Raw genomic sequence first — 25,578 nt, forward strand, 5'->3', positions numbered from 1 at the left:
TTGTTCTTTTTCAAGATTGCTTTGGTTTTTCAGGGTCTTTTATGATTCCACACAAATTTTAGGATCATTTGTTGTAGTCCTGTGAGAAATGCTGTTGGTATATTGATGGGGATTGCATTAAATGTGTAAATCACTTCTAGTAGTATAGACATTTTAACAATATTTGTTCTTCCAATGTATGACCATAGATTAACTTCCCACTTTGTGTACTCTTTAGTTGCTTTCATCAGCATTTATAATGTTCAGAGTACATGTCTTTCACCTCTTTGGTTATTTTTTTCCTGTGTATTTTATTATTTTGGATGCAATTGTAAAAGGGATTGTGTTGTTAATTTCTCTTTCTGCTACCTAATAGAAATGTCACTGATATTTGTATATTGATATCGATATATATATGGATTTTGTATCCTGTGACTTTATTGACTTCATTTATCAGTTCCAGTAGTTTTTTGGTGGAGTCTTTAGATTTTTCTATATGTAGTATCATGTTATTTGCAAAAAGTGAAAATTTTATTTTTTCCTTACTAATTTAGATGTCTTTATTTCTCTTTCCCTTTTTTTTTTTTTCTTTATTACTTTGTCTTGTCTAATAGCTGTGGTTAGGAATTCCAACACTATGTTGAATAAAAATGGTTAGAGTGATATCCTTGTCTTTTTCCTTGGGGAGAAGCTCTCAGTTTTTCACCATTGATGATGATATTAGCTGTGGGTTTTTTTATATGTGGCCTGTTTACATTGAGATCCTTCAAAACCTACTCTGTTGAAGATTCTTATCTGGATTTGTACATTGTCAAACACTTTTTCTGCATCTATTGATATGATCGTATATGATGTATCACACTGATTGACTGGTGAATATTGAACCACCTTTGCATTTGAGGGATAAATCCCACTTGATCATGGTGAATACTTTTTTTTAATGTATTGTTGGATTTGGTTTATGACTGTGTTGTTGAGAAATTTTGTATCTATGTTCATCACAGATACTGGCTTGTCATTCTCTTGTTTTGTAGTATCTTTATCTGGTTTTGGTAACAGGATAGTTCTGGCCTCATAGGATGAATTTGGAATTTTTTCCCCCTTTTACTTTTTTATAATAGTTTAAGAAGGAAAGGTATTAACTGTTCTTTAACTGTTTGGTTGAATTTACTTGTGAAGCCATCTGGTCCAGGACTTTTAGTTCTTGGGAGTTTTTAAATGATTGATTCAATATTATTGCTGGTTATCAGTCTGTTTGAGTTTTCTATTTCTTTCTACTTAAGTTTTGGGAGATTATATGTTTGTAGGAATTTATGCATTTCTTCTAGGTTGTCCAATTTGTTGGCATATAATTTTTCATAGTAGTCTCATTTAGTTTTGAGTATTCCTGTGGTGTTGGTTGTTTCTTGTCTTTTATTTTTTATATTGTTTGAGTTTTCTTTCTTTCCTCCCTGGCCCTTTTTTATGAGTCTACCATAATGCTTCTCAGTTTTGTTGATCTTATCAAAGAAACAGCTCCTGGTTGCACTGATTTGTTGTAATGCATTGTGTGTGTGTGTGTGTGTGTGTGTGTGTGTGTGTATGGGTTTAATTTTCTACTTCTTTTCATTCTACTCTAATAGTTATTATTTCTCTTCTTCTGCTGGTTTTGAGTTTTATTTGTTCTTTTTCTAGCTCCTTTTGGGTGTAAGGTTATTATGTAGTTTGAGAATTATCTTGCTTCTCAAGGTAGGCCTGTATTGCTTCTCTCTTAGATCAGCTTTTGTGGTATCACAAGAATTTGGGGTTTGTTGTGTTTTCATTTTCATTTGGGTTCACATATTGTCTGATTTGCTCTTGATTTCTTGGCTGACCCATCCATTTTTTAGTAGCATGTTATTTAACCTCCATGTATTTTTCTTATTTCCTGATTTTTTTCTTGTGGTTGATTTCTAGTTTCATAGCATGTGGTTGGAAAAGATGCATATTTGTTGACTTTTGTTTTATGAACTAAAGTGATATATTCTGGAGAATATTCCATATGCATTTAAAAAGAATATGTAGTCTGCTATTTTAGGATGGAATGTTCTCAATATATCTGCTAGATTCATCTGGTCCACTGTGTCATTCAAAACCACTGTTTCCATGTTGATTTTCTGTGTGGAAGATCTATCCATTGATGTAAATGGGGTGTTAAAATCCCCTACCATTACTGCGTTACTATCAATTATTTCCTTTGTTTGTTAATAGTTGCTTTGTGTATTTGACTGCTCCCATGTTGAACTCGTAAATATTAACAATTGTTATAAATTTCCTTCAATTGCTTCCTTTATGATTAGGTAGTGTCCTTTTCTATATCTTATCTTTGTTCTGTATCTTATCTTTCTGTATCTTATCTTTGTTTCTGTATCTTATCTAAGTCAGTCCTTTTCTGAATTATCTAAAGTCTGGTTTTTTTGTTTGTTTTTATTTTTGTTTTCCAATATGACTATTGGTACCCTAGCTTTCTTTTTACTTCCAGTTCCATGGTAAATGTTTTTCTGTCCCTTCACTTTCATTCTGCTTGTATCTTTAGGTCTGAAATAAGTCTCTTAAAGGCAGCATATGGATGGGTCTTGATCTTTTATACATTCAGTTACCCTATGTGTTTTGATTGGAATGTTTAGTCCATTTACATTCAAATATTATTTTCTTAAAGATTTTATTTATTTATTTGACAGACAGAGATCACAAGTAGGCAGTGAGGCAGGCAGAGAGAAAAGAAGGGAAGCAGGCTCCCTGCTGAGCAGAGAGCCCAAAGAGGGGCTTGATCTGAGCTGAAGGGACCATGACCTGAGCTGAAGGCAGAGGCTTTAACCCTCTGAGCCACCCAGGATCACCATTCAAGTAATTATTGATAGGTATGTGCTCATTGCCATTTTGCTACTTGTTTTATGGTTGTTTTTGTAGTTCCCTGTTTCCTTGTTTTCTTGGTCTCTTTTTTCATGGTTTCATTGCATTTTTTAGTGATATAGTCAGATTGTTTTCTATTTTTGAGCGTCTATTACTATTTTTTAATTTGTGACTACCATTAGGGTTTATAAATAACATCTTATACATACAGCAGTCTATACTGATAACCACTTAAGTTTGCACAGATTCTAATAGCACCAAATTGTTACTCCTACCCCCTAAGTTTTAGGTACATCATGTCATACTTCACAACCTTTTTTATTTTGTGAGTTCCTTGACTGATTTTTAGAGATGTACTTGATTTTACTGCTTTTGTGCTTCTTCCTACTTTTCTTACGGCTACGTAGAGTCTTTCTTTTCACTCAGAGAATAATCCTTTAACATTCCTTATAAGCCTGGTTTAGTAGTGATAAATCCCTTTAACTTTGTTTGTCTGGGAAAATCTTTATCTCCCCTTCTATTCTGAATTATATTATATTGCTAGATAGAGTATTTTTGGTTGTAGGGTTTTTGTTTTTGTTTTTGTTTTCTTTCAGAACTTTGAATATATCATTCTACTTTCTTGAAGCCTGCAAGGTTTCTGCTAAAAAATCAGCTGATAGCTTTATGGGGTTTCCATTGTATGTAACCTTTTTCTTCTCTCTTGTTGCTTTTAACATTCTCTCTTTATCAGGACATTTTGCCATTTTCATTAGTAAGTGTCTTCATACAGACGACCTTGGACTGATTTTTGGGGAGGTCTTATTGTGCCTCCTGGATCTGGATTTCTGTTTCCTTCCCAGATTAGTGATGTTTTAGTTTTGTTTCTTCAAATAAATTTTCTGACCCCTTTTCTCTCTCCTTTCCTTTTGGGACCCCTATAATGCAAATGTGTTTTATGTTTGATGGTATCACTGAGTTCACCTAATCTAAACTCATTTTTTATTCCTTTCTTTTCTCTTCTGTTTACCTGGCTTGCTTTCCATTACTTTATCCTCTAGGTTGCTGATCCATTCTTCTGCTTCCTGTAGTCTACTATTTATTCCAGCTAGTGTATTTTGAATTGAATTGAATTGAATTTTAAGGTCCATGTCCCTCCAGCATATGTTCTGTGATTCATAAATAAATCTTCCCATATATTTGGCCATTTTTCACACTGATTCTTCTATGTTATGTCTAAATGGGGTTGTTCATTAGACTGTCTCTTTAAGAGTGGAAACTCACTTTCCTATTGACTTCAACTCTCCCAAAGCAGAGCAGCATTTTAAATTTCCTTGTGTCAAGCATCACTTGTAAATACTCATGGAGTTAAGCTCCTCTGGTTAGCAAAGACAAATGTTAGAGGGATTCATCTTCCCAGTGCAGATCCCCTGTGCCTTTTGCCTGAGGTGCGGTCTGCTCCTTTCCCTTCCCCATGCTTTTGTGTCCCTCCCTCCTAGAGACAACCTCCTCATGTGTTGTACTTGTCTGACCATATCGACCCTCTCTACCTTTTTTCTGTTGTAGCCTCTTGTCTAGCTGTGGAGAGTTTGTTGGGGGGGTTATCTAGGTGTATCCATGGGAGGAGGTGAGCTTAGGATCCTACCATTCTGTCATTTTCCCAGAAGCCTTTCTACTCCTTGAGGTTCCGAATATTTTCTTTCTATGAAAAATGTCTTCATTGAATAGACAAAGGTATTTCCTCATTCATTTGCAGTTTCATAAGACCTGAAATAATTCTTTATAGAGGAAAGCCCCTTTACTAGATTTATTTAACCAATAAACTAGGAAAAAAAACAAAAGTAGTTAACAATTAATAACAAAGAAGACCTAATAGTTGCAATGTGTTACACAATTCATTTCATTAAAGTAACAGGAAAATGGAAGTTTCACTCAAATTGAAGCATCCCAAATATTTGAAACAATAAATTTTAAATATAAATAATTTTAAAAGGAAGTATAATAACATTAAATAAAATTAAAAAGTGAAGACAAAAGTAATAATCCAAATCTTATTTCTCTAAATGCCAAAGAACATGTGGCTAAGGACTCTACAAATTTGCATTGACAGCAATTCTAAATAGTACTTAACTGTACACCTTTATTAGCACTGTGAAACATTTTTTTAAGTTAACACATTTAATCACTGTAAAAATCTATCACTTATATTTTTATTTATTTAGTAACTACTATGATTGAGATATTGAAGATAGTAAAATGTATTGTATGTTCTTTGGTCAAAACTAATTTTTTTGTGATAAAGATTTTTCCAAATATTTTTACTTCATTTTTAAACATAATTATTTATTTTAAGATAATGATAAATTCATAGGAGAAAGAAGAAATAATATGGAAATAAGAAATAACATGAAAATCCAATATACCCTTTACCCAGTATCTTCCAGTGATAACATCTTATATTACCAGGATATAGACATTGATATAGTCAGGGTAAAGAACAATTTCCTCATCATCACAGGATCCCTCACATTGCCCTTGGGTAACTACACCCACTTCCTTCCCACAACAACTCCCTTATTAACCCCTGGGAACACTTAATCTGTTCTACATTTCTACAGTTTTGCTATTTCAAGAATGTGGTATAAGTGGAATCAAACAGCAGGAAATACTTTGTGATTGACTCTCCCCCAGCTTAATTCTCTGCGGTCTTATCCAGAGTGTTTTGTTTTTTAATTTCTTTCATTAATAGTATTCCATGCTATAGATGTACTAAAATTTGTTTAAGCATTGACTCATTAAAAGCCATCTAAATTAATTCTAGATTTTGGCTATTACAAATATCAGATATAAATGAAACAAAGAGTAGAAAAATAATTTAGAGAATTAATGAAACCTAGTGTTATTTGAAAACATTAACACTGACAAAGTTCAGGTAGATGGGTTAAGACAAAAAAAGATTCAAATGATTAAAATCAGAAATGAAAGAGGAGACATCACTATGAAACTTACAGAAATAAAAAGGATTTAAGAGAATACTATGAACAATTAATATGCCAACAAATTAGATAGCGTAAATGAAAAGGACAACTTCCTACAAACACACAAACTACCAAAATGATTCAGGAGGAAATCGAATATTGGAACATATCTAACAAGCAAAGAGATTGAACCAGTAATTTAAAAACCTCACAAGGAAAAGAAAGGCCAGTATCAGATGATTTCCCTGGTGAATTTGACCAAACATTTAAAGAAGAATTAAGAAGTTTTCTTCTCACTTCTCCAAAAATTAAAAAGGATGTAATAATTCTTCTTTTTATTCTATGAGGTCAGCATTACCCTGATATCAAAGCCAAACAAAGACATCACAAGAAAACACACACACAATCATGTACAATGATTGTACATGTACAATAAACTACAGTCCAATATCCCTAATGATGAAGACAAAATTCTTCAACAAATTAAAAATGAATTGTATGCTATGACCAGATAGGATTTATTACAGAAATGCAATGTTGGTAAAACATACAGAAATCAATGTAGTATGCCACATTAATAGAATTAAAGTGAAAAACTCACAGTTTTCTTAATTGCAGAAAAGGCATTTGAAAAATCCAACATCTTTCTTGATAAAAACACTGAAAAACATAAAATATGAAGGAACTTAAACCTAATAAAGGGTAATTATGAAATATTCACAGCTAAGATTATCCTCAGTAGTGAAAGACGATGTTTTCCTCCTAAAATCAGGAATAAGACAAGGATATTCTTTTTCATCACTTTTATTCAACATTGTATTGGACAATTTATCCAGAGCAATTTGATAATAAAATAAAGTTTGAAATAAGAAATAAGAAAGTAAAACTAACTGTAGTCTCTCATGATATGATCTTATAGGAAATCCTAAAGAATCTATGTAAACTATTAGCATTCATAAGTGAATTCAGCAAAATTGCAGGATATAAGACAAACATGTAAAAATTAGTTCTATTTCTACACACTAGCAATTAAAATATAAAAAAGAAATTAAGAAAAGAATTATATTGATAATAACATTAAAGATAATAAAACCCTTGGGGAGGTATGGACACAGGAAAAATGGGTCAAAGGGAGGAGGAGCTACTGGCTTCCAGTTATGGAATGAATACGTTATGGGAATAAAAAGTACAGCATAGGGACAATAATCAATGGTATTATAATAGCATTGCATGGTGACAAATGGTAGGTACACTTATAATCACTTATAATCATAGTATAACATATAAACTTGTCAAATTCTTATGTTGTACACCTGACAGTAATGTAGAATTGTGCCAACTATATTTTAATAAAAAATAATAAGAAAATAACCTATAAAACTTTTAGAAAAAAACAAATCTCCATGATGTATTTGGCAATAGATTTTTAGGTATGACAATGAAAGCACAGAAACAAAAGAAAAATAGATATCTTGGATGTAAAATTAAATACGCTTGTGCCCAAAAGGATAATATGAAGAAAGTAAAAAGTGTAAAGAATGGAATAGAATTATTTACAAATAATATATTTTATTAGAGTCTAATACCAATAATTTGTAAATAATTCTTAAAACCAATTTTAAATAAAGAGAAAGAACCTAGTTTTTAAATGCACAAAGGATTTGAATAGACATCTCTCTCAAAAAAACATGAAAATGGTCAATAAGCACATGAAATATCGTCAAAGGTAGTCAATAGGGAAATACAATTCAAAAGCACAAGGAAATACCATTCATTAAGATGGCCAAAATCAAAAATAAAAATGGAAAATAGCAATTGTTGGTGAAGATGTGGAGAAATGGGCATCCTCATATATTGCTTGTTGGAATATAAAGTGTGGAAAACAGTTTGATGTTTCTCATTAAGTCCAACATAGAATACCATATGACCCAACAATTTCATTCCAAGGTATATACTCCAGAGAAGTAAAAACAAGTGTTCAAAAAAATTGTACATGAATGTTTATTACAGCATTATTCTCACTGGCCAAAAAGTAAAAACATACTAAATGTCCATCAATATAAATATAAATATAAATGAATAAATAAAATGTGACTTAATTCATAGAGTAGACTGTTTTTCAACATTTAAAATGAATGAATTCTAATACAACCTGGATAAATCTTAAAAATACATGGTAGCCATTTGTATGTCTTCATTGGAGAATTGTCTTTCATATCTTCTGCCCATTTTTTGAAATGATTATCTGTTTTGTGTGTGTTGAGTTTCAGGAGTTCTTTATAGATCCTGGATATCAACCTTTTGTCTGTACTGTCATTTGCAAATATCTTCTCCCATTCCTGTCCCATTGTATGGGTTGTCTGTTTTGTTGACTGTTTCCTTTGCTGTGCAGAAGCTTTTTTTCTTGATGAAGTCCCAAAAGTTCATTTTCACTTTTGTTTCCTTTGCCTTTGGAGACATATCTTGAAAGAAGTTGCTGTGGCTGATATAGAAGAGGTTACTGCCTATGTTCTCCTCTGGGATTCTGATGGATTCCTGTCTCACGTTGAGGTCTTTTAACCATTTCGAGTTTATCTTTGTGTACAGTGTAAGAGAATGGTCGAGTTTCATTCTTCTACATATAGCTGTCCAGTTTTCCCAGCACCATTTATTGAAGAGACTGTCTTTTTTCCACTGTATGTTTTTTCCTGTTTTGTCAAAGATTATTTGACCATAGAGTTGAGGGTCCATATCTGGATTTCATATCATATGGTTTCACTTATTTGTGGAGCATAACAAATAACATGGAGGACATGGGGAGATGGAGAGGAGAAGGGAGTTGAGGGAAATTGGAAGGGGAAGTGAACCATGAGAGACGATGGACACTGAAAAACAACCTGAGGGTTTTGAAGGGGTGGGGGATAGGAGGTTGGGGGAACCAGGTGGTAGATATTGAGGAGGGCACATGTTGCATGGAGCAGTGGGTGTGATGCAAAAACAATGAATACTGTTATGCTGAAAAGAAATTAAAAAATAAAATAAAATAAAATAAATTTTAAAAAATACATGGTAAATGAAAGAAGCCGGACATAAAGGGTCAAATGTTGTAAAATTCATTTTAAGAAATATCTAGAATAAGTAAATCAAAACAGAAAGAAGCAGATTGGTGTTGCTAGGAGCTAGGTTAAGGAAAAATAGGGAGTGACTGACTAATGAGTATGAAGTTTCTTGTTGGGGTGATGAAAATGTTCTGGAAATGGATAGTGGTGATGGTTGTAGAGAACTGTGAATGTCCTAAATGCAATAGAATTATACATTTTTAAATTATTAAAATGAATTTTGTGTATTATAATAATATATTTTGAATATATTTGTATGTCTATATTTGGATTTTCTGTTCCATTGATCAATTGCGTATTCCTAGTCTAGATTACTATAGCTATATAAAAATCTTGATACAGAATATACTGATTTCTGCTACTTTATAGTTCTTGAAATTTGCTTCAAATATTCTGGTTTCTTTATCTCTCCATTTATATGGTAGAGTAATCTTGTCTATTAAAAAAAAACTTACTGGCACATTGACTGTCTTAACAGATGCAGAAAAGCATATGACAAAATTCAACATTGTTCCATATAAAAATTCTTACCAAATTGGGTAAAGAGGAAAGGTACTTCAGCATAATAAAGGCTGTATATGGGAAACCCACAACTAACATAATATCAACAGTGAAAGGCTGAAGCCTTTTCTTTAAGATCAGGAACAAGATAAAGGTATTTCCTTGTTACATCACTCGTATTCTACACAGTACTGAAAATCCTAGCTGGAGCTATCGGGCATGAAAAAGAAATAAAAGGCATCCATATTGGAAAAGAAAAAGTGAAATCATCTCTGTTTGAAGATGACATAACTGTATATATAGAAGACCCTGAAAGAGTCCACTAGAAAAGTTAGAACTGATCAACAAATTTAGTAAAGTTGCAGGACACAAAAATCAATGCACAAAAATTAAGTGCATTTCTATACACTAAAAATGAAAATCTGAAAAAAAATAAAACCATATTATTTCCAATTGCTTCAAAAACAATAAAATATTTAGAAATAAATTTAACCGAGAAGGTGAGTGATTTGTACACTGAAAACTGACACTGATGGAAGAAACTGAAGGAGATATGGACAAATGGAAAGAAACCCTGTATTCATGAATCAGAAAAATTAATATTGTTAAAATGTTTGTAATTCCCCAAACCATCTATAGAGTCAATGCAATTTCTATCAAAGTTCCAGTGACATTATTCACAAAATAGAAAAACAACAACAACAACTTAATATTTGTATGGAACCACAAAAGATTCTAAATAGACAAAGAAGTTTTGAGAAAGAGGAACAAAGTTAGAGACATCACACTTTCTGATTTTAAACTGTATTACAAACATATCAAAATAGTACTATGGTCATAAAATCAGTCACACAGACCAATGGAATAGAATTGAGGGACCAGAAGTAAACCCATGCATTTATGATCAACTAGTATATGACAAAAGAGTCAAGGACACTCAATGAGGAAAAGATCTTTTTAGTAAGTGACCCTGAGGAAACTAGATATTCATATACTTTAAAAGAATGAAACTAGACCCCTACTTACACTGCTCACAGTAATTAAAATGTATGAAAGACTTAAGTATAAGACCTGAAGCCATAAAACTCTTAGAGGAAACCGTAGGAAAAACTCCCTGACATGGGTTTGGCAATGATATTTTTTGGATAGGACACCGAAAGCACAGCATCAAAAGGAGGGGGAAAAAAAAACTGATGGAAAGTAAAGTTTCTGAGTCATAAATATTTATCTTTTAAATACCTTGCTTTTCTTTTTTCATTAATTCTGTGTGCTTATTAGCTGATAATTTAAGCTTTGTAGCTATATATTGCTGAAAATGACAAATTTGTCTCATTTTCAAAACTCTATCTTTTAGTTCTTTATCTCATTTTATTAAAATGTAAATATCATGACAATTGTGAAGGTTTAGATTCTTTTTGTATTCCTCATTTGTTAAGGGAAGATACCTAAAAATTATTTGTGAACATAATGATAGCTATTGTTTTTAGGTCACCATTGTGTTAAATTAAGAAAAATATTTTCTAATCCCAATTTAAAACATTTATTATATGGGAAGAGTAAAATTGATATACATAGTTCAGCTGAAACTTTAGCCATAAAGTGCATGCTGTAAACAACTTTACAATATGGTCTTTTCTGATTATCTTTCAGTATATTAAAATATATCCTTGTTTTAAAACACAATTATGTCATATAAACTTTGTGATGGTTATTTTTAACATTAACTGATAGATCTAACTATGATATTACAGAATGACTTATCTATAGTTGGGAATAAAAGAGCAACAAACAAGACATCAAAAATAATTTGGACAACATGTGCAGGTTTTTAATGGGGAAAACATCTTAGATTTAGAATTAGTTGTGTATTTTCCTCATAAAATGAGCAGCTTTCAATATGTTTCTAGGCTTTGGAAAATATTCATAATAGTCTATTACACTAGGGACTAACAAAAACTCATATTGGCCTTCTCATGTGAGTGGCCCACATCTAAGTCCTGTGAAAACCATACATAATCTATGTGGAAGAGTTGTGCCCCCAGAGTGGTTTTTTTATTGCTGGGGAGCCATATGCCCCAAGTATGTCACTGACCCAGAGCTATGTTTTGTGTTATTTTCTTAGTGTTAAGAATTTCCATACCATGACAATAGTGTAAATTCATATTTTATAACTACCATATCATATTCCCAGTCCTAAACATAGGCTGGGGCTTTGAATTATCATAGAACTACTCAGAACCTAAAGGAAAAATAATCATTTTGTTCCCTCTGGCAGTTACACCAATATTTTCTGTTATTCCTTTCATAGAAGAAGGAACACCTCAAGTGTTCTCTTTTTAAGCAAAAGATGGCTTACAACTCTTGGCTTTAAATGGTCCCAAGAGCTTGCTTCCTGTGTATCTGTGGGGATAAAAAACAAAGCCCAAAGCTATTAGGGTATATTTCCAGGTCCAATTTCCACCAAATTACCTCCAGCTTCCATAGTGTTTGATCAAATTCTTTACAATTCATGCCCCCTGTGTTCATTCCACAGAGATTTCACCTTTTTTTTTTTTTTTTTTCTGAAAGCAAGAGCTATGATTTCAAATGCTTTGCTGTTTTCATTACTCTGTTTTATCTAGACATTTATAGGAACAGAATTTATTTTTTTTCTTTTAGCCTCTGATGCTTTTTAGCTAGAAGAAAATATTCCACCTCATTGTTGTATTTATTGTAGTGAGTGACTATTTTGGAAGTATAACAGACATTTAAAAAAAAAAAGTACTATGTTGCATGATGCTGGTATAGTTAAAAGTTACTATGATATTAGCATAAAATTTAAACATACAAAAGAGAACAGAGAACTCAAAGGTCACACTGTATATATAAAAATGTCATAGCTCAATAAATTAGGGGGAAAATAGTAGGAGGTAACAGACAACCTGAAATATTTAAAAGGAAGTAAAAATGGATACTCTTGTTATACCATAGAGAAAACTAAAATTCCAATAGGTGAAAGTTTTAAATGTGAAAAAAAAGACTCTCTAGGAAATCACATGGGGGGCACCTGGGTGGCTCAGTTGATTAAGTGTCCAGCTCTTGGTTTCTGCTCAGGTCATGATCTCAGGATCATGGGAGAGTCCCATGTTAGGCTTCCAACTAAGCAGAGAGTCTGCTGGAGATTCTCCCTTTCCATCTCTCTACACCCCTCCCCCTGACTCATGTTCTTTCTAAAATACATAAATCTTTAAAAAGAAATCATCTCAACATTTTAGGAGTGGTCCACTTAAATAATTCCAGAAATCAAAGCATGAAAGAAATAATAAAGAGTTCATAAAATATTTCTTAAAAAATGAATTGTGGGGCACCTGGGTGGCTCAGAGGGTTAAGCTTCTGCCTTCGGCTCAGGTCATGATCTCAGGGTCCTGGAATCGGGCCCCACATGGGCTCTTTGCTCAACAGAAAGCCTGCTTCCCCCCTCTCTCTCTGCCTGCCTCTCTCCTTACTTGTGATCTCTCTGTGTCGAATAAAAAAAAAAAAAATGAATTGTAAAAATGCATCATATGCACAGTAAATAGTAAACAAACATTATTTGGGGAATGTATAACAAAGACTAGATAAAGAGTTTATGTATATTTTAAGCTTATAAAAGCACAAGTAGAAATGGTCAGTACTATTATGCAAATATATTTAAATTCATTTGAAAATCAGAAAATGCAAATTAAAGTAACAATGAAATACTACTTTATGCCCATCAGTGTGGTAAAATTAAGGGAAATTAAAATACTTTCTGTTAGTGAGGATGTGTGGAAAGGGACAATATCATTCATTACTATATACTTTTTAAAATTCAAACTGGCAAAATCAAATACATTGAAAATAGCTTCATTCATATTTTTGCTTAATCCCTATCTTCACATGTTTAAGCATTCATAAATATTTATTGAAGCATATTTATAGTGGTGAAAAATAAAGCTGCAATAATATGACCATTGGCTAAAATATAATCTCATTTTTTCATAAGAAGTTTAAGTAATAGCTAATAGTTATTATATACTTAGGATAATGGTGAGATGGAAAGGCAGAGTGTGGGGGGGATTAGCCCTACACTCACCATGTGTAATGTCATCAGGTTTAAGTTTAGTGTGTGTTTTGTGTATGTGTGTGTATATGCATATGCATAGGTGTATATAGCTACATATAAATTCTAAAAAATATATATATATTTCTCCAGACTTTAAGTCATATTATTTTTTTAATTTTTTTTAAAAAGTTTTTAATTAACATATCATGTATTATTCGGTTCAGGTGTACATGTCTGTGATTCATCAGTTTTACACAATTCACAGCACTCCCCATAGCACATACCCTCCCCAGTGTCCATCACCCAGCCACCCCATCTGTCCCACCTCCCTCCCCTCCAGCAGCCCTCAGTTCATTTCCTGAACTTGAGAGTCTGTTATGGTTTATCTCCCTGCCTGGTCCCATCTTGTTTCATTTTTTTCCCTCACTACCCCCCCCAAGATCCCTGCCATGCCTCTCAAATTCCTCATATCATTGATCTCATATGATAATTGTCTTTCTCTGACTGACTTATTTCACTTAGCATAATACCCTCTAGTTCCACCCATGTCATTGCAAATGGCAAGATTTCATTTCTTTTGATGGCTGCATAGTATTCCATTGTTTATATATACCACATCTTCTTTATCCATTCATCTGTTGATGGACATCTAGGTTCTTTCCATAGTTTGGCTATTGAGGACATTGCTGCTATAAACATTCGTGTGCACATGCCTTTTTGGATCACTACATTTGTATCTTTAGGGTAAATACCCAGTAGTGTGATTGCTGGGTCATAGGGTAGCTCTATTTTCAACTTTTTGAGGAACCTCCATGCTGTTTTCCAGAGTGGTTGCACCAGCTTGCATTCCCACCAACAGTGTAGGAGAGTTTCCCTTTCTCCACATCCTCGCCAACACCTGTCATTTCCTGACTTATTAATTTTAGTCATTTTGACTGGTGTGAGTTGGTATCTCATTGTGTTTTTGATCTATATTTCCCTGATGCCAAGTGATGTTGAGCACTTTTTCATGAGTCTCTTGGCCACTTGGATGTCTTATTTACAGAAATGGCTGTTCATGTCCTCTGCCCATTTCTTGATTGGATTATTTGTTCTTTGGGTATTGAGTTTGATAAGTTCTTTCTAGATTTTGGATACTATCCCTTTATCTGATGTCATTTGCGAATATCTTCTCTCATTCTGTTGCTTGTCTTTTGGTTTTATTGACTGTTTCCTTTGCTGTGCAAAAGCTTTTGATCTTGATGAAGTCCCAATAGTTCATTTTTGCCCTTGCATCCCTTGCTTTTGGTGATGTTTCTAGGAAGAAGTACTGTGGCTGAGGTCAAAGAGGTTGCTGCCTGTGTTCTCCTCAAGGTTTTGATGGATTCCTGTCTCACATTGAGGTCTTTCATCCATTTTGAGTCTATTTTTGTGTGTGGTATAAGGGAAGGGTCCAGTTTCATTTTTCTGCATGTGGCTGTCCAATTTTCCCAACACCATTTATTGAAGAGGCTGTCTTTTTTCCATTGGACATTCTTTCCTGCTTTGTTGAAGATTAGTTGACCATAGAGTTAAGGGTCCATTTCTGGGCTTTCTATTCTGTTCCATTGATCTACGTGTCTGTTTTTATGCCAGTAACATACTGTCTTGATGATTATAGTTTTGTAATATAGAGCTCAGACTTCAGGTCATTTTAAAAGTCAGATCCCTTTTCAGGTTCCTGGGTGGCTCAGGATTAAGCTTTGGAGTCTTGATTTCAGCTCAGGTCATGATCTCGGCATCATGAGATCGAGCCCCACGCTGTTCTCCACACTCAAAATGTAGTCTGCAGTCTGCTTGAGATTCCATCTCTCTGCTCCTCACCCCCACTCTCTCTGTCTCTCAAATAAGTAAATGAAATCTTTAAAAAGTTCATATCTTTTTTGACAGAGCAATTCTACTTCAATCTACCACAAAAGTGCAGAGTATATTTTTATAAGTACAAAAATATAATTATAGAAGTTTATTCCGATATTGAATTAAAAAGTGGAGAAAAAGTAAGTGGTCAACAGTAGAGAAATGGATGAATTGATTGTATACATTGCTAAGATAGGATTTTTCCAAGAAAAGCTATTCTAGATAGGGTTAAATACTAGTTTCAGAACTACTTCCAAAATATTAATCATTTATGAAATAGGGAGATGCATATTAATATTCAACTGATTAAAGGCAGAAATTAGGGGGGCAAATAAAAAATGATGGTATTTTGATATATCTACAACTCATGTGCAGGTTTACAAATCCAGAAGGAGATCGGAACTCTTTTCCTTTTCCCAGGAAAACTTGAGGGAATCCAGGTTCTTCCGTTGCCAGTAATGTTCTAGTGCAGAGGAATGACATGTCCGGGCAGATGGGCCTGTGGTTGTTTCTCAGGACATTCTGCACTCTAATATGATATGGGGAAATGGAAGAAGGGTTTCCTCTCATTTTTCTTTTCTTACTTTTTTAAAATTTTATTTATTTAAGAAAGTGAGAGTAAGAGAGAAAGCACAAGCTGGGGCGAAAGGCAGAGAGAGGGGGAGAAGCAAGACCCTCAGATGATGACCTAAGTTGATGACAGACAGTTAACCAACTGAGCCATCCAGACCCCCATCCTCTGCATTTTCAAGAAAACTGATATGGACCAAATAGCTCAGAGGCCAGAATTCAACCTCTGGTTTTGTGAGGGAGAAAACAGCAATAACATGTTCCTGATCCAGTGGCCAAAACTTCAATGACAATGTTTGCATAATTTGGCTATTGTAAATAATGTTGCAATAAACATAGGGATGCATATACTTTTTAAAATTAGTGTTTTTAGGGGCTCCTGGGTGGTTCAGGTAGTTAAATGACCACTCTTGATTTCAGCTCAGTTTATGATCTCCAGGTCCAGGATAGATATAGATATACTGGCCATTATGTCCTCTTTTTTAAAAAGTATCTTTATCTGGTTTGACTATCTGGGTAACCCTGGGCTCAATGAATAAATTTGGAAGCTCTCCTTCTTCTTCTATATTTTTTTAAAGATTTTATTTATTTGACAGAGAGAGATCACAAGTAGGCAGAGAGGCAGGCAGAGAGAGAGGAAGGGAAGCAGGCTCCCCTCTGAGCAGAGAGCCAGATGCGGGGCTTCATCCCAGGACCCTGAGATCATGACCGGAGCTGAAGGCAGAGGCTTTAACCCACTGAGCCACCCAGGTGCCCCCCTTCTTCTATATTTTAGAATAGTTTGGGAAGAATAGGTATTAACTGTACTTTAAATGTTTTGTTGAATTCACCTGTGAAGCCATCCGGCCTGGACTTCATTGGGAATTTTTGATTACTGATTCAATTTCATTGTTGATAATCAATTTGTTCAAATTTTCTGTTTCTTACTCAGTTTTAGGAGTTTATATGTTTTTAAGAATTTATCTATTTTTTCCTAGGTTATCCAATTATTTGGCATATTTTTCATAATATTCTTTCATAATCCTTTGAATATTGGTTATTATTTCTCCTTTTTCATTTCTGATTTTAAGTCCCCTGTCTCCCCACTTTTTTTTTTTTTTAATCTCTCAAAGGTTTCTCAATTTTACTGTTAAAAGACCAGCTCCTGGTTTCTTTGATCTGTTCTGTTTTTTTTTTTTTTAAATTTTTTATTTATTTTATTTATTTTTTTTTCTAATCTTTATTTCTTTCATTCTACTGGTTTTGGGTTCTGATTTTTTTTTAAGATCCTTTTTGTATAATTGTTGGTTCCTTATTTGAGATTTTTCTTGCTTCTTGAGGTAGGCTTATATTGCTATTAACTTCTCTCTTGGGACATTTTTTTGCTGTATCCCAAACATTTAGAAGTATCATGTTTTCATTTTCATTTGTCTCCATGTAATTTTTATTTCTTTTTTGACTTCTTTGTTGTCCCATTCATTGTTTAGTAGCATGTTATTAACCTTCATGTATTTGTGTTATTTCCAGATTTTATCTTGTTTAATTTCTAGTTTCATAGCATTGCTGTTGAAAAAGATGGTTGATAAGACTTCATACTCTTAATTTTTTGAGACTTATTTTGTGGCCTAACATGTGGTTTATTCTGGAGAATGTTCCATGTGCATTTCTAAATACTCTATTCTGCTATTTTAGAATGGAACTTTCTGAATATATCTGTTAAATCCATCTGGTCCAATATGTCATTCAAAGCCACTATTTTGTTGTTGATTTTCTGTTTTGATGATTTACCCATTGTTGTAGGTAGGGTTTGAAGTCCTCTGCCATTATTATATTACTGTCAACTACTTCATATATTTTGGTCCTCTTATTGGGTGCATCAATATTTATAATTGTTAGAATTTGTTTTTTAAATAGGCTTCACACCTAGAATGGAGCCCAGTGTTAGGCTTGAACTCATGACTGTGAGATCAAGACCTGAGCCTAGATCAAGAGTTGGACACTTAACCAATTGAGCCACGCCGGTGCCCCCAAATGTTATAACTTTTGTTCGATTTTTCCCTTTATGATAATATAGTGCCCTTATTTGTCTCTTATTATAGTATTTGTTTTAAAGTCTGTTTTGTCTGATATAAGCATTGCTATCCTGGTGTTCTTTTCACTTCCCTTATCACAATAGTCTTTCTCATCCCTTTCAATCTGCATGTGTTTTTAGATCTGAAACAAGGCAGCATATAGATGGGTCTTGGTTTTGTATCCATTCTGTCACCCTGTGTCTTTTGTTGGGAATTTTTAATCCATTTACATTCAAAGTAATTATTAATAGGTATATACTTACTGCCATTTTGTTACTTATTTTGTGTTTATTGTTTATTTATTTGTTTGTTTTTGTGGTTTTCCTCTTTTCCTTTTTTCTTTTGCTTACTGCTCTCACCATTTTCTGGCTTCCTTTAGTATATATTTGGATTTTTTTTCGTTCTTTTTTTTGTATATCCATTACCAGATTTTGATTTGTTTGTATATCCATTACCAGATTTTGATTAAGTCTCTATATAACATGCATATAGCAGTTTCTATTGATAGTTGTTTAAGTTTGCATCCCTTCTAAAAGCATTACAATTTTACTCCCCTCCCCTCCATGTTTTAGGCATATAGTGTCATAATTTGTATTATGTTTGTGGATCCCTTGACTGATTTTTATAAATATACTTGATTTTACTGCTTTTGTACTTCCTGCTTTTCTTACTCCTACTCATGGTGTTTCCTTTCCACTTAACATTCCACTTTAACATTTTTTAAGTTTGGTTTAGTGGTGATGAATTCCTTTAAGTTTTATTTGTTAGGAAACTCTTTTCCTCTATTTCTATTTTGAATGATAACCCTGCTGGAAAGAATATTCTTGGCCTCGGTTCTTTTCCTCTCTGCACCTTGAATATACCATGTCACTGTCTTCTAGACCACAAAGTTTCTTCTGAAAAATCAGCCAATAGCCTATGGGGTTTCCCTTGTTAAATACCTATTTTCTTTTCTCTTGCTGCTTTTAAAGTTCTCTCTTTATCTCTATATTTTGCCATTTTCATTACTGTGTGTTTTGGTGTGGACCTCCTTGGGTTGGTTTTATTGTGGGTTCTGTGTGCCTCCTGGACCTAGGCTTCTGTTCCTTTCCCCAGGGCAGGATATTTTCAGATATCATTTCTTTGAATAAATTTTATGCCGCTTTGTTCTCTCCTTCTGGGATCTCTATAATATGCATATTCTTATGCTTGGTGGTATCACTGAGTTCCTTTCATCTATTCTCATTGTTGATTATTATTATTTTTTTTCTCCTGTTCAGTTTAATTGCTTTCCATTACTCTGTCCCGATTCATTCTACTCGTTCTTCCAGTCTTCTATTTATTCCCTCTAGTGTGTGTTTAATTTTAATTTCATTTATGTAGTTCTTCATCTCTTTTTTTTTTCAATGTTTTATATCTCTTTGCTGAGGGTCTTACTGAGGGCCTCCACCCTTCTGAAGTGCAATGAGTATCTTTACGACAATTTCATTAACTTCTCTATCAGGCATATGATTGATCTCTATGTCATTTAGCTCTCTTGCTGTGATTTTTTTTTCTTTTTTTTAAAGATTTTATTTATTTATTTGACAGAGAGAGATCACAAGTAGGCAGAGAGGCAGGCAGAGAGAGAGAGGGGAGGAAGCAGGCTCCCTGCTAGGCAGAGAGCCTGATGCGGGACTCGATCCCAGGACCCCGAGATCATGACCTGAGCTGAAGGCAGCGGCTTAACCCACTGAGCCACCCAGGTGCCCCTCTTGCTGTGATTTTGTCCTATTTTTTTTTCATTTGGAACATTTCTTTGTCTCCTTAGCTTGTCTAACTCTCAGTATATGTTTATAGGTATTGTAGCTTGTAGTATCGTAGGTATTAGTAGCCTGTCTAACTCTCAATATATGTTTGTAGGTATTAGGAAAGTTAGCCATGTCTTCTGCTCTTGAAAGAAATGGCTTTATGAAGAAGAGGTCCTTTAGTGCCCTGCAGTGCAGTGTTCCCTTTTCACTATAACCTGGCAGACATGTCTCCCATGTGTGTTGTGTGAACCCTACTGTTGTACCTGAGCCAAATTTGCCTTCAGCCCAGTCATCTACAATGGCTCTTTGACTGTTGCAGGTAATGTTTGGTGCCTGTGTTGTTAGTGGACCAGTCTGGGGACACCTTGAGCTTGAGTTGGGTCATGTAAGCATTTTTCAGAGTTGGGGTCCCATTGAACTACAGGGAATTCTCCCTGTGTTTTCCCCTGAGAGGGTTTTGTTGGTAGGTATGGCCTGCAGGTGTGGCCTGCAGTCAGACCAGTTGCCTCCAGGCAGCAGCTGGGTCCACATTCAAACTGGTGTGTGTGATTATCTTCTCTGTCCAGAAGTCACTTTGGTGTAATTCTGGCTCCTGTCAAGACTACTTGCCCAGTGTGCTGCATTTGGATAAGCTCATGCCAACAGTAGGTTGGATTGGGTGGTTTGTGAGGTGTTAGCAATGTTTGCACTAGTGTGCTATGGGAGGGGACCTATAACTGCTTTGGAACTTCAGAGGGAGAGTTGCAGGAGTCATCCACAGGAAGGTGAGGTACACTGCTAGCAAGCTAGTGGAGCGCATACTGTGCTGTGCCGCTTCCCACAGTTGTCATCATGTCTCAGCTTCAGGGCAAGGGAAATGGTGCCCATCAGCTCTTGTTCTTGGAGGAGCTTCCCTGCAGATTGCTTTCCCTGCAACACACGTTCTGAGATTAGTGAATAAATTTAATTCCCTTATATCCCAGGTGTTTTTCAAACTGCTGAATGTATGCTGTATCTCAGTGGAATTGTTTGTTATGCTGTCTTTTTATGGGTGGGGACTAAGCTTTTATTGTCCTCAGCTTTCCCAGAGCAGAGTGCAGGTTTCTAAAGTTCCAGATGTTAAAGCCCACTGATTGTAAGAATTCATTCAATTAAGCCCCTTGGTTCTCAAAGCCAAATGTTATGGGGATTTGTCTTCCCAGTGTGGGTCCCCCATGGTTGGGTTGCCTGCTGTGGGGTCTCTTCCTTTCCCTTCTCAATAATTGTACTGTTCCTTTGTTCTGTGGACACTTTAATGGATCACTTTTATTCCCAACTCTATCTCCACCCTCCCTACCTTTTTTCTTTCTTTTTTTTTTTTTTTTTTTTTGGTCTCTTCTCAATTACTACCTGTGAAGGGTCTCTTCTAGTCTTTGGGTCATTTTGTGGGTTATTTACACTGATGTGTGTGTCCTCTAGGTGTTATCTGTAGGACTAGGTGAGCTCTTCCCCAGAAATAAAAAAGTGGAATTTTTTTAAAAAAAGGAAACTGCCAAATCTTACCATCATATGTAAGCGATGATAGTAAATTTTAATCATAAAGTTTAGATCATGAAAAAGAACAGTCTCTATTAATAGAATTTCTAATGACATGGTCTTCACTGAAAAAATGAAAAACAACACTTTCTTTTACACATTTAGCATGAAACCAAACTGATTTCTCTCTATCAGACATTTTGGAATTGTGGTTTACTAAACAGATAGGTATTTTTAACTTGCAACTGTTGCTTTTTGTTAAATATGAGAAACTACTTGAAAATAAAGACAGGTGATGATTCTAAAAACGTTTTTTTGTAAATTTGTGATTCACAGAGAAAGTTTAATACGAAAACTAAACTAACACTTATTCAAATATTTTAATGAACAATCACCTCAGTAATCAATGGGGTTTGTTATGAGATTAATATAAATTTAGTGAACTTAAAAAATTAAAATGTTTTGCCAATTTTCTTTAAATTATATTTTAAATAAGCCACAAAATCATGAAAACTAAAAAGTACTTCAAACTATATTGCTCTGATGTATCAAATATTTAGCCTACTATTTGCATTCTAATTTTTCTCACTGAAAAATAGCTGCAAGGTAAGTTAATTTCCATGCTAACTAAAAGTTGGCAGGTCCCCTTACTGTTAAATCAGAGTTGACAAGGAAGCAAAATCAGAGCTTCAATTATAACATGTTTTGCTCTAGTTAAAGTCTAACACACTTACATTGAGATATAGCTCATATATTTGTTGCCAAAGTGTTCTAAACCATTTCTAATAGTCACAAGTATTTTTTTTTTACTTTTGTTTACAAAAGTAGAAATTAACATTAAAAACCCAAATAGAGAGTTATCTCTATATCTTTACAGAAAGAATCTACATATTTGTTTCTTGGGTTTGTTATCTGAAACAATCAGAATAACTCCTAAATTCTCAGCCTCTGCAATCTTAGTCCTGTCTGATATACAATTCATCTGCACAGTCAGAGCACAGAACTTCAGAGCGAAGACCTCTCCTGAAGATAAATCTTCCTATTGGTGAGGATCAGGGAGTAGGAAAAAAATTCCTTCAACCAATTATAACAAAATATTTTAGCTGAACTTTATATCAGCATTTAGAGTCTGGCTGTTTGTGGCACTGGTGGCTAGTCACCTGTAGGATTTGTACCTCCCTGTGCTGATATACATGGGCGTGGGATGGAACTGAAGAGCATAATTCTATCTAGAAACTCTTCAGAGCATGAATAAAGTACATATAAAGATGATGATAGGCCTGTTACTAATGTTACTGGACCTGTCCTAATATATTGATTTTGAGTGCCAGTGAAGATTAAGACTGCATCTTGCAGAATGTTTGTTTATTTATTTGTTTGTTTTAAGTAAGTGGGTTCCATTACTCCAATGCAGGGCTTGGACTCATGACCCTGAGATCAAGAGTCAATGTTTAACCAACTGAACCACCCATGCACCCCCAAAATAGCTTTTTTTTTTATAAGAGCCACTGTGGGATTCTGACACAATGCTGCATTGTTAATTCACTGTTCCACAGACCATGACATCCTAGGCATGGAGTACCATCTTTGGCCTTGAGCAGCAGAATAGCATTTTTTACTTGATGGAGTAATATACCATCTTTACAGAGAAGCATAAGCAGCCAAACATAATTGGGGAGGACTTTGGGGGATGTGAAGTTTCTCTGTCATAAAAGTAGGAGTCAAGAAAAATTATGTGTTAATGTGGTCTCATTTTACCCAACTCACTGAGTATTAAGAACATTCAAGTTACCTTTCTATAACTGGCAACTTGTAAAAGAACTAGAGGTGAGCATAAAATACAGTCTTACCTTTTCAGACTTTCCATTTATAATATTTTGGCCTTCACACATCCAAAGCTTAACTTAAGATCTTTCTCAGCAAACCTGAGTCTTCTACTCTTCCCATCTTGATTTAATAGTGTCAGCTCCTCCCTCCAAGTTGCACAGACACACACAAAAAATCTGTAGTCATTCTTGAATTCAGACTTTCAAACTCTGTATGCAACCCATCTGTTCTCTGTACATTCTAGATATATCCAGAGTCTGATAACTTCTCAACAGACCAGAACTAGCCACTGGAAATATAATACAGGCCCATATATGTAATTTAAATTTTTCTAGTGGCTACATTAAAGAAAAAAAGGAAGAGAAATAAACTTTAATAATATATTTTGTCTAATACATAGTGTCCAAAATGTCATCTTGACATATAAGCAATTTAAAAATTGTTAATGAAGTATTTACTTTCATTTTTTTTTTCCATATTAGGTCTTTGCAATCTGGTGTATATTTTATACCTAGAGCCATCTCAATTCAGATTTCTCACATTTCATATTTTTATTTTTTTAATTTTTTTAAAGATTTTATTTATTTAGTTGACAGAGAGACAGTGAGAGAGGGAGCACAGGCAGAGGAGAGGGAGAGGGAGAGGGAGAAGCCAGCTTCCTGCTGAGCAGGAAGCCCGATGCAAGGCTTGATTCCAGAACCTTGAGATCATGATGTGAGGCAAAGGCAGACGCTTAATTACTGAGGCACTCAGGTGTTCCACATTTCATGTTTTGTTTTTTTTTTTTAAAGATTTTATTTATTTATTTATTTATTTGACAGAGAGAGAGATCACAAGTAGGCAGAGAGGCAGGCAGAGAGAGAGAGGAGGAAGCAGGCTCCCCGCTGAGCAGAGAGCCCGATGCGGGACTCGATCCCAGGACCCTGAGATCATGACCTGAGCCGAGGCAGCGGCTTAACCCACTGAGCCACCCAGGCGCCCATACACATTTCATGTTTTTAGTAGCTACATGTTGCTCTCAAATTGGCCACCACAACTCTAAACAATTGTTTTCTAAAGTCTACTTCTACCCTCACTTCTTATAATTCATTCTCAATACTAGCCAGAATCCTAATGAAACCTGTAAAACATCTAAACAGACCCTTCTATTCATACAATGCTTACTTTTTTAAATATTCAATTTCATGTTTGATATAAGTGTTGGGCTTCAAGATACAGTACCCCAGTATAGCTCCTTGACATATTCAAAATCTGAAGCTGAAGGAATTTGAGAAAACAACAGAAGCAAGGTCACTCTGACCTTCCAACCCTTTGCTCTTCTTCCCTGAAAGCAAGAGAGAACTCTTCCATGCAGAAAAGTTCCCTCTCTGTGCCAGGAGGAAGGAAAACATTTTTATCACCAGAGACCAGAGATGGGGAATTGGGGGCTGAAAAATACGTACAAACAAACCTTGTTAAACCAACTGTTACCCCTTCCTCAATACTTCTTCATCATTTAATACCCTTAGGACAAATCTTTCTGTCTCATCAACTCTTCTCAAATACACTCTTTCTTTGTCTGAAAGGTCTAAAAGCTTCCTCCTCTGGTCACTTCTTATCGTCATCATTCTTTTCTGAAGGCCACCACGTATATGCAAAAATTCAATAAAATCGGTATGCTTTTCTCCTGTTCATTTGTCTTCTTCAGTTTCATTTTCAGACCCAGCCAGGAACTTTAAGAGGATATAGGAAAACTTTTTCCTGCCCTATATAAATCACTGGTAGTCATTAATAAATAAAGCTACATTACTATTTCTCAAATAGGTCTGATTTTAAGAATGTATTTCCTTTGACAGTATAGGCCATCACTTTCAAGGGCAAAAACCTGAACTAATGCATAAAATGAGGTAAAACCATTTTACTGCTGCAAAACAATTTAAACGAAGAATAAATTAATTGGCAATTTTTTTGTCTTTCTTCGTCTACCCCATCCCTAGCCTGCCCCAAGTGATACACCTATCCATTTCAATCCACCCTTGAAGCTATGGGCCTTAAGTTCTGTAAACTACAGAGATTATTACCATATGTAGGAAAATATTCCCAAAAGAGATATTCATGCTCTTTAGAATGAAGAAACAAATCGTAATTGTTTAAATGAAAATAAAATCACGGTAAGATATAAATACAAATTTTTCTTTAAAACTTGGCTACAAAAAAAGAATAAGAGGCGGTTAGAGGAACACCTTACTTTTTTGAGTATATTATTTTTAAATGAAATTACAGTGAATACTGTAGGAAAAGAGTACAAAATCTATAGTCTCTTTTTAACATTACTTATTAACAGAAATTGAAAATTTTAATTAGCATGAAAAAAAGTTCTCAAGGCAGTATTATTTCTAAACCCCACAAGCTTCAAATTCTGATCTTTCAAATTAAAAAAAAATTGGTGAAATATGCCAAATGATAATTTTAGGAGAATTTGCTTTCTGGTTATCTATATTTAAATGTTAGTTTATTCTTATCAAAATACATTTTCAAATATTG

The sequence above is a fragment of the Mustela nigripes genome, chromosome 18 (genome assembly GCF_022355385.1).
Source record: "Mustela nigripes isolate SB6536 chromosome 18, MUSNIG.SB6536, whole genome shotgun sequence".
NCBI lineage: Eukaryota > Metazoa > Chordata > Mammalia > Carnivora > Mustelidae > Mustela > Mustela nigripes.